The sequence below is a fragment of the Fukomys damarensis genome, unplaced genomic scaffold, assembly GCF_012274545.1.
Source record: "Fukomys damarensis isolate Sample0158 unplaced genomic scaffold, DMR_v1.0_HiC HiC_scaffold_1, whole genome shotgun sequence".
Lineage (NCBI taxonomy): Eukaryota > Metazoa > Chordata > Mammalia > Rodentia > Bathyergidae > Fukomys > Fukomys damarensis.
The window spans coordinates 22,838,704-22,847,372 of record NW_022900913.1 but is presented as its reverse complement, the minus strand read 5'-3'; the positions used below and the strand labels follow the sequence as shown (position 1 = coordinate 22,847,372).

The following is an 8,669-nucleotide window of genomic DNA, read 5'->3' as shown; positions in this document are numbered from 1 at the left end:
CTGGGCAAGCAGAGTCATTGCCTTTAACATATTCTGTGGAAATCTGACTCTATTTGTGGTTTTCTTTTTCTCTATTTTGACAATTCCTTAACAGTAAATGCCCATTTTCGCCCTCCCCTATTTCCTTACCCATTTGTCAAAATCTACTTTTCTGTGAGACTTTTCTCTTATCACCACTCAAACTGACCAAAGGCTAATAGGTGTAATTTAGTAAGTGCTTTCTTACATAAACTTACTTTTTGGTCTAGTTTTATTTTAATAGAATTGATCCCTTAAAAGTTAGAAATGCTATTTCCATTGTTATGAACCTAATATCGAACCACATTTCTTGAGCCAAGTATACACTTACTATTTCAATTTCAAATCAATAAACTATTGTTCAAAAAAACTTTCCCAGTGAAAATCTGTCTTTAAAAAGTAGTGCTGGTGAGGGCCAGGGATATAGCTCAGTAGTACCTGCCTGGCAAAGGCAATGTCCTGAGTTAAATCCCTGGAACCAAACCAAATCAAACCAAACAAAACAAAACAAAAGCAAAAAACAAAAAAACAAAAAACAATAACAACAAAAAAAACTAAGGAAAAAAAGAAATATTTGCTATTTGGTTCCATTTAAGTGTTTAGGTTGCTATGTCAACATTTATATATATATATATATCTTAATAAATATTATTTTGTGGGCTTGGACTAATGGATGAATTTTTGTTAAAAATCGAAATACAATTTTTAAGAGGAAATTTGTGTTATTTTAATAAATAGATTCAAATATCAGTCATTTAATGAATTCACACTTTCTCCCATGAAGTAATATTTATTACTTAGTCAAATGGGGCTCCCCTGCTGTAATACCACTTATCAAACCTGTTCCCCTTTCAGCTTCTAGCCAGCTGTTGCAGGGCTTGGTAGAAAGCATATATATGAAATTTTCTTATCGTTCTTGGATTCTGGACCAACAACAGGAGAAAAAGCAAACAGATGTTTTCGACTCCAGTGGCCATCTGCTGAGTGCTACAGCGGAACAATCTGCTGTGCACTCACTCATAAAACACCCATTTTGTGAATGAAATGATTTTAGTGGTCTCCAAGGTTCCCACTTTCCGTCCTGTGTGAGTACCAAAATTAATGTGGAAATAAAAGTAAACAAAGCATTTTTCCTGTGTTCCTCTAAATTTATTGACTTGTTTAAACATCTAACTCTAGTGCAAACAAACATAATTTTTATTAGAATTGCATTTAAATCTTGATGGAAAACACCAACTGCTACTCAGGTCGCGGTTCCTCTCTGGGATGCATGCCTAAGTTGCAAATTGAGACCTGCTCTTTTCTTCAGGAAAAAGATGCAATTCTTTGTTCTATAGAGGCCATTTTCTCCAGTAGGGACACTAAATTTCACATGCTAATAATTACACAACCTAAATTCACATACTAACATCTTCATTTGTTTTGCAGGACTGCCGTAATAAGAGACCACACACTGTGTGGCTTGAAATAGTGAAAGAAGCTTTCTCAAAATTCTGGAGACTTGCAGTGCTTGGTCCAAGCGCTTCCCTTTGAGTATCGTGAGGGCAGGATCTGGCCAGGCGTCCCTCAGTGGATCTTCTCACTATGTCTTCAGGTCTTCACGCTCTGGGTAGATATGTGTTCTGACACCCTCCACTCTTCAAAATCCTTCCTTTTATATACTTTATTTTCCTGTCTAGGTTTTGCTTTGTTCCTATCACTGTTTAGGAATCTTGTAGGACCATCACCCCCAAATTTTCCTCTTCCACTCATTCAATACTTAATCATCTAATAAGCTTTTTTAGGTTCTTGGAACTGTGTTAATTTCTGAACAGTTAATGCTTTCAATCCTTCCAAATCTCATGTTGAAACAGTGCAACAACAGTGGGAGATTCTACCAAAACTAGGAGAGGCGATGGAGTTTTTTGTGGGCTTTGTCCTCATGAATGAGATTAGGCATCCCTGTAAAAGGGATTGAAAAATAAGATGTCTTCCTCCCTGCCCCTTTCTTCTGTGTGTGGGACACAGTATTTCACCCCTCTGAAAAATGCAGCTTTGTCAGACTACTCAATGTGCTGGTACACTGATCTTGGACTTTTTGACCTTTAGAACTGTGAGAAAAACACATTTACACTCTGTATCAACAATTTGGCACTCGGTATTTTTTTATAGTAGCACAAAACAGGCTAATAATAAAACAAAACCATGTCCCCAATATTTAGAGTTAGGAAATGAGTTTTCAATGTGTTTGCACAAGGGAATCCAACACAATATTAGTGCCATGGCAAAGGGTAGCAAAAGGATTATTAAAACATTGGTTTTGTCTCAGCTATTTTTAGCTGGAGAAGACTACAGCTGCCAAAAATAACTTCTCTGTAGTTAGAGGCTCCAGTTATTTAAATTTTAAAGATTTCTCCAGGAGAAATTTTGACCAGAAAGATGAGAAAAGAGGCAAGGATGAAATCTTGACAATTGTGTGCTGGACCAAACAAACAACAAACAAACCAGCAGAGGCAGCTGTTTTTTTTGTTTTTTGTTTTTTGTTTTTCCCACCACATAATATGGAACTTTTATTTTAACATGATTTCTGTACATCAGGGGTATGAGAGGATACCTTCTACAAATGAAACTGATTTAACGAGAAGAACCAATGACAAAACCAAACCAGTATCTGCAGTATCTGATGTGAATCCATGAGTTTATGCTGCAAATCCAGCTAAGAAGTTTGTTACAATCTCTTTCAGTTTTGCATCTGACTGTTCTAAGATCTTCCCATCAGCCCTGATATTGCCCCACAGGGCTTGGTGTTGTTGGCTGACAACATGAGACAAGAAAGCCTGCTCAAACTTCGTGATTTTGCTGGGCTCCAGTTTATCAAGATAGCCCCTTACACCCTCATAGATAACAGCCACTTGTTCCTCAATAGCCATGGGAGAATACTGTCCCTGCTTTAGCAACTCAGTCAAATGCACACCACAACTCTGAAGCTGTTGGGTAGCATCATCGAGATCAGAACCGAACTGGGCAAAAGCAGCAACCTCACGATACTGAACCAAGTCCATCTTCACGGTACCTGCCACGTGCTTCATAGCCCTGGTTTGGGCAGCAGATCCAACATGGGACACAGACAAATCAACATTAATGGCAGGGCGGATACCTTTGTAGAACAGCTGTTTCCAAGAAGATCTGTCCGTCAGTGATGGAAATGACATTTGTTGGAATATAAGCAGACACATCACCAGCCTGGGTCTCTATGACTGGTAAAGCAGTCAGGGAGCCACCACCAAATGAATCATTCATTTTGGCCTCTCTCTAATGCAGCCAGGAGTGTAGGTAGAAAACATCACCAGGATAGGCCTCACGGCCAGGGGGTCGACGGAGCAGCAGTGACATCTGAAGGTAAGCAACAGCCTGTTTAGATAAGTCGTCATAGATGATCAAAGCGTGTTTGCCATTATTTCTAAAATACTCTCCCATAGAACTTTAGGATTTCATAACTTTCTCAGATTTAATGAAATTTTAAATAAATATTGATTTCTAATATTTGGTCAAATTTAATTTTAATAAGTTAGGACCTATTTCCATTTCCTAAAGGCAAACTTATGCAGGAAATCAGGAAATCCGGTATAACATACATGTAATTTAATACCTTGCTAGCAAATCTACATCCCAAAATTTGTTAGTGAGTTTCTTTAAGCTCCATTGTACCTGCTTTATTACAGCAACTCTTCTCAAGTTAAATTTCCACAGATTTTCCTTTTATCTGCTAATGCAGGGTCTTTTATTAAGGCTGCTGTTCTCTCATGTCAGAAGCTCCTATTCCTGTTTATTCATCTAGGGATTTCTCCTTTACCAACTAAGCTGAAAACTGGAATTAATCCTCATTTGTTGCTGATCCCAAAGACAAGCATCCATACAGTTTCCTTATTATGGGTCTTAAGGCAAATCACTGCTGATGAATAGAATACATAAATAATTAAAAGATGGGGACAAAGCAAAGCATGCAAAGTTCTTCAATAGTGAATATTTGAATTTAAATCTTTCTTATAATTTGAAATATTAAAAAGAAAGCAATTCAGACTCCAGATAAAGATTTTCATTTTTAAGAAAGGTATTCCCACATTTCTCCAATTTTCAACCTGTTATTTCCACCTAAACAAAGTGGTCTTGAAATCATTTTCCCTCTAGCTATGATATTTGAAAAGAAAAGAGAAATTAACCCTGATAATTGGAAATTAGAAAGTCTGTGGGATCTCTTTCGATCTCTCTTAATCTCTCTTTCTTTAAAAATAAAACAGACCAAAAATTCTTCCCCATCGTAAGCATTGTCTCAACCTCCATATTTATATGTTTCAAGGTATAACTTATTCAGCTGAGTTTTTTCTGTTAAGAAGGAAGGTGTTTGTGAGTCACAGGGGTACAGTGGTGGACAGGAAGTAAATGTACCATGATTAGAACTTTGAGGATCAATCCTAGTAAGCTCAGAGAAACAGCAATTCCTTAAAGTTTTGCAGTTATTTTTTCTATTTAGATGGATATATACAAAGAAAAGGTGACTATAAGTATGTACAATTCTACATCGAACTGTTGCTATGTAATACAATTGGTAAATAGATTATTGCAATATAATAACTACTGGGTGTACTCTCTCACATTACACAAACTTTAGCTCCTAAACCAATTTCAATCATTTTATACCTGTCAGTGAAATATAACTAAATCCAAGAATCTTAGGTGAAGAAATGACAACCTCGGTCTAATGCAAAGTTACAAATCCAAATATATTTTCATGGACCGTACCAAACAAATGAACCTCAAAGCAGGTACCTATCGAGTTGCTAATGGCATTTCCTCATGTAGTTATCTTATCCTAGGATGGGAATTTTTCCTAAATTTTCTTGAGCTATTTTATTGTAAAGTTCTTTCTTTTAAAATGAGTAATTGCAGTTCCAGTGGTATTTTTTCAGTGTAAGTGACCGAACCCAGGGCCTTTGCATTCTAGGGAAGGGCTTTACCGCTAAGCCACAATTTCAACATAACTTTCTATAGAACATCATGCAGCCTGTAAAATACTGTATACCCATTTCTTTTACATTAGCAATAAGAAATAACAGAAGCTTAATCACTCAACTAATGTAGAAACTATGCAACACGAACATCGATTGAGAGACAACTCTTGGTGGCTGTTTATCTCATTCTTTGGCTTTATCCATATTTTATTTTGTCCTGAGAGAGATTCTAAAATCTGATATTACAGTGAGGTAGAAAGTAGGTGGATGAAGTTCCCTGTGACAGCCTTTTCACCTGCTGAGGGAAACGAAGAACACAAGTGACTGCTAAACACTGTTGCTCTTCTTTTTCATTAATCATTTCCAAAATAAGTTCATTTCCCAGTGCGCAGGGGAAAACTCTTCTTTTCTGAAACTGGCTCAACAAATAAAATTAGGGTTTTTCTCTTATCATCTGCTTGGTCTCCCCAATCCTCTACTTTGTCTTAGTGAGTACCCTTCTCTGAGCCATTATTCATCTGGTATAAATCAGGCAGTTTTAAATAAAGGTGGGGATATCTTAGGGATTTGACTCACAGAGAAATCCCAAACAAACAAACAAAAAAGCTGATTTTAATCTTGATGTCTGTTATATATCACACATATGAAGCCACTGGGAGATTTTCCTTCTGAAAGCTATTGAAACCTAAAAGAACCAAAGGAAATTGAAAGATTAGCAAATGGGAATGGAACTCAAAGTAAAGTACTTTATATCTACTTGGTTTTATTTTGTGCCTTAGACTCATCACACAGTATAAAACCTTAAGTTCAGCTAGTTTAGATCTCATTTCCTTTTTTATTAGAAAAAAAAAAAAATACCAACATGTGGTATCTTTACATGTACAGGTACAAACTAGATGATTCGATCAATTAGAAAAAATTGCACTGTTAGAAAACTGCTAGCATAAAATATTTTTAAAAAGATGTGCATTATTAGCTATTCATTTCTGCATTTCAATGTGTATATTTAAATATATACGGGAAGCTCTGACTATAGATAAAGGAACGGTTTCTGAGGTCCAACAGACTCAGGCTACTTTTATTAGCTAAATATCCTTGAAAATGTCACTTAAGTGTTCCCAAAACTTGTTTCCCCCAATGTGCAAAATTTAGGGAATTTGATGGAAATTTAATATTATTATTTTTAAAATTACATTAAAAATTGAATACAAATGATAATGATGGACCTACAGAAAAAATTAGGTGAGAGATTTTCTCTACAGTAATTACTGAACTGGAACAGTTTTTAATGTTGTAAAGGATTATTAAAGGGAGTTTTTTTGGGGGAACTTCTAAAATTTGATACTACTCCTAATATTATTTTTTTATTGTTGCCTGCCAAAGAACATCTTTCAACTTATTAACATAATGCAATTAAAGATATTTTCATGCCTCCATGAAACCGTACCCCTCAGTGCAGTGCCCACATATAAATCTTAATTAGTTTAACCTCATCATATTAAGATGACTTCCTGTGGAAGAGAATGGCAGAAGCATATCTGCAGGAAAATAAATGTTGCAATGACATGAGAGAATATATCCTCTGGGAAATTCTAAGAGATGCAAGCTTGTCCTCTGAAAAGAAATCTGGAATCTCTTTCTGCTTCAAACACTGTCTTATTTGAATATGATATCTAGAAGTGGCAGAGTTATGTTAAAAAGAACAAGCACGCTATTTGGAAACAAATGAGAATGTGATCATTAAATTAAAAAAATAAAAATATCCTGGCTCATAAAGCCCTGCATTTTATGAATTTATCTTTGTTCATTTTATTATGAGATGTTTTTTCTTTTTAAAGTGTAATTATATTGCATGGAATTTAACTTGCTTTGGATGGAAGATAATTTCAGGCATCCATCAATTGATAGCAAATAAGAATCCAGAGAAGTCTTGATTTGAAGTTTAGAAGCTGATTGTTCCATTTACGTTGGTGTGAAACACCTTTAAAGCAATGCTTGAAAATGCTTATGGCCTTACAGGAATAAGCCAACAAATACCAATACAGCATATCCTTGACTTACAAACTCCGTTTGTTCCCGAGGATTGGTTGCAACTCAAATTGGTCAACTGAAGGCTCACACTCCTCTACACAGCCTTCAAAGTCTCTCCCCTATATACCAGCAGATCTCAATGTCCTTAGAGAGACATTGGCACAGGATTTCTAAATTAATTCCACACAGGAAAGAATGTTATAATATTCATTTCAGAACTCTAATTTAAAGGTTAAATCTGTATCTTAGACCATCTGGAAGCACAAGCAGGTGGTATTCTGGTCGTATCTCAAGACATTGTCTGTAAGTTAAAACTAAAATTATGGCTACAAACCAAGTTGTTCATATGCCATGCTGTTCATAACTGGAAGGTCTACTTGTTTGCTTTGGGAAATATTTGCATCTTAACTGTATTAACTTTTCTCATCAATGAGTATAGCATGTCTTACCAAGTATTTTTTATTTAATATATTTCAGCAAATCTTTGTAGATGTCAATGTGCAAGTCATTGACCTCTTTCCTTAAATTTACTTAATTCTATAGTAAATTGAATTTTTATTGCTCATTTTTATGTACAGAAGTGCAAATGGTCTTTCATATTGATCTACCATGTGCATCTTGTCTCCTGAAAATTCACTGAATTCATGTACTCGTTGTAACAGATTTTTTGAGAAATCATTTGTGTTTTCTACATACAATATTCTGTCATTTTTGAACACATATAAATTTACTTCTTCCATCGTAATTTGGATTTCTCTCCAAATTGCTCTGTTTCAGACCTCCAATACTGGTGCAAGTTGTTCATATATCAGCCCAGTTGTTACTCAAGGATCCACTAAATCAGGGACATAGAAGTTCAAATTTAATAAGTTAGGACTTTTCACCTAATACCTGCAAAGAATATATATGTTTTCTCATAAAAATAAATACTTATCCTAGAATAAAATAGTTACCCAAATTTGGTTAGAAAAATATTTTGTACTTCATTTAATTTCATCATCTTGATTTAACTTGCTATCATAAAACACCCTGACAATTATTTGAGGAAACATCTTCCACCCAGGTTGTATACATTTCTCATTGTTTGAGAAAAATACCCATTATTTTTATTTGTGCAGAATTTGGAAAATTAAGTATCCATCATCATGCTGAAAAATCATAAGGAATGGTGGATAAAATATTTTTAAATTATTTGGAAGGGCTTCTAAGATATTCTGAAGCTAAATGTAAAGGAGAAATAAATAAAAAGTTATCCTGGAGAACTGCTGCCTTTACAATATTGGCTCAGCTTTACTTTTTAATTACTTTAGAATGAGACCCAGAGACGACTGAAATGTGCGGAAGCCCACAAAATAACCCTTACCTCATTGAACTGAGTTCCAAGAACATTCAAGCTTTGATGTAGTAGTTATCTACAACTAAAATTATACCACCTTAACTCCCATGCTACAACCTGGACTTGGAAAAACAATCAAACAAGGAAACAATCATCTTCTCTGACAGGGCTCTGCCTCCTACTAGTATATTGAGCGATGCACTCATCAACAGACTAATGTAGCAATCTTATTCCTAAAGCCCCACCTCTGAAAGCACTCAAGACTTTTGGGGGATGTTTCAGATCTCAACCTTAAC

The 8,669-nt window shown here is 35.3% G+C and overlaps 1 pseudogene; it reads right to left on the bottom strand.

Moving 5' to 3' along the window:
- Positions 1-2,656: 2,656 nt before the first annotated feature.
- Positions 2,657-3,474, bottom strand: LOC104849124 (annotated as a pseudogene).
- Between the last annotated feature and the right edge of the window lie 5,195 nt (positions 3,475-8,669).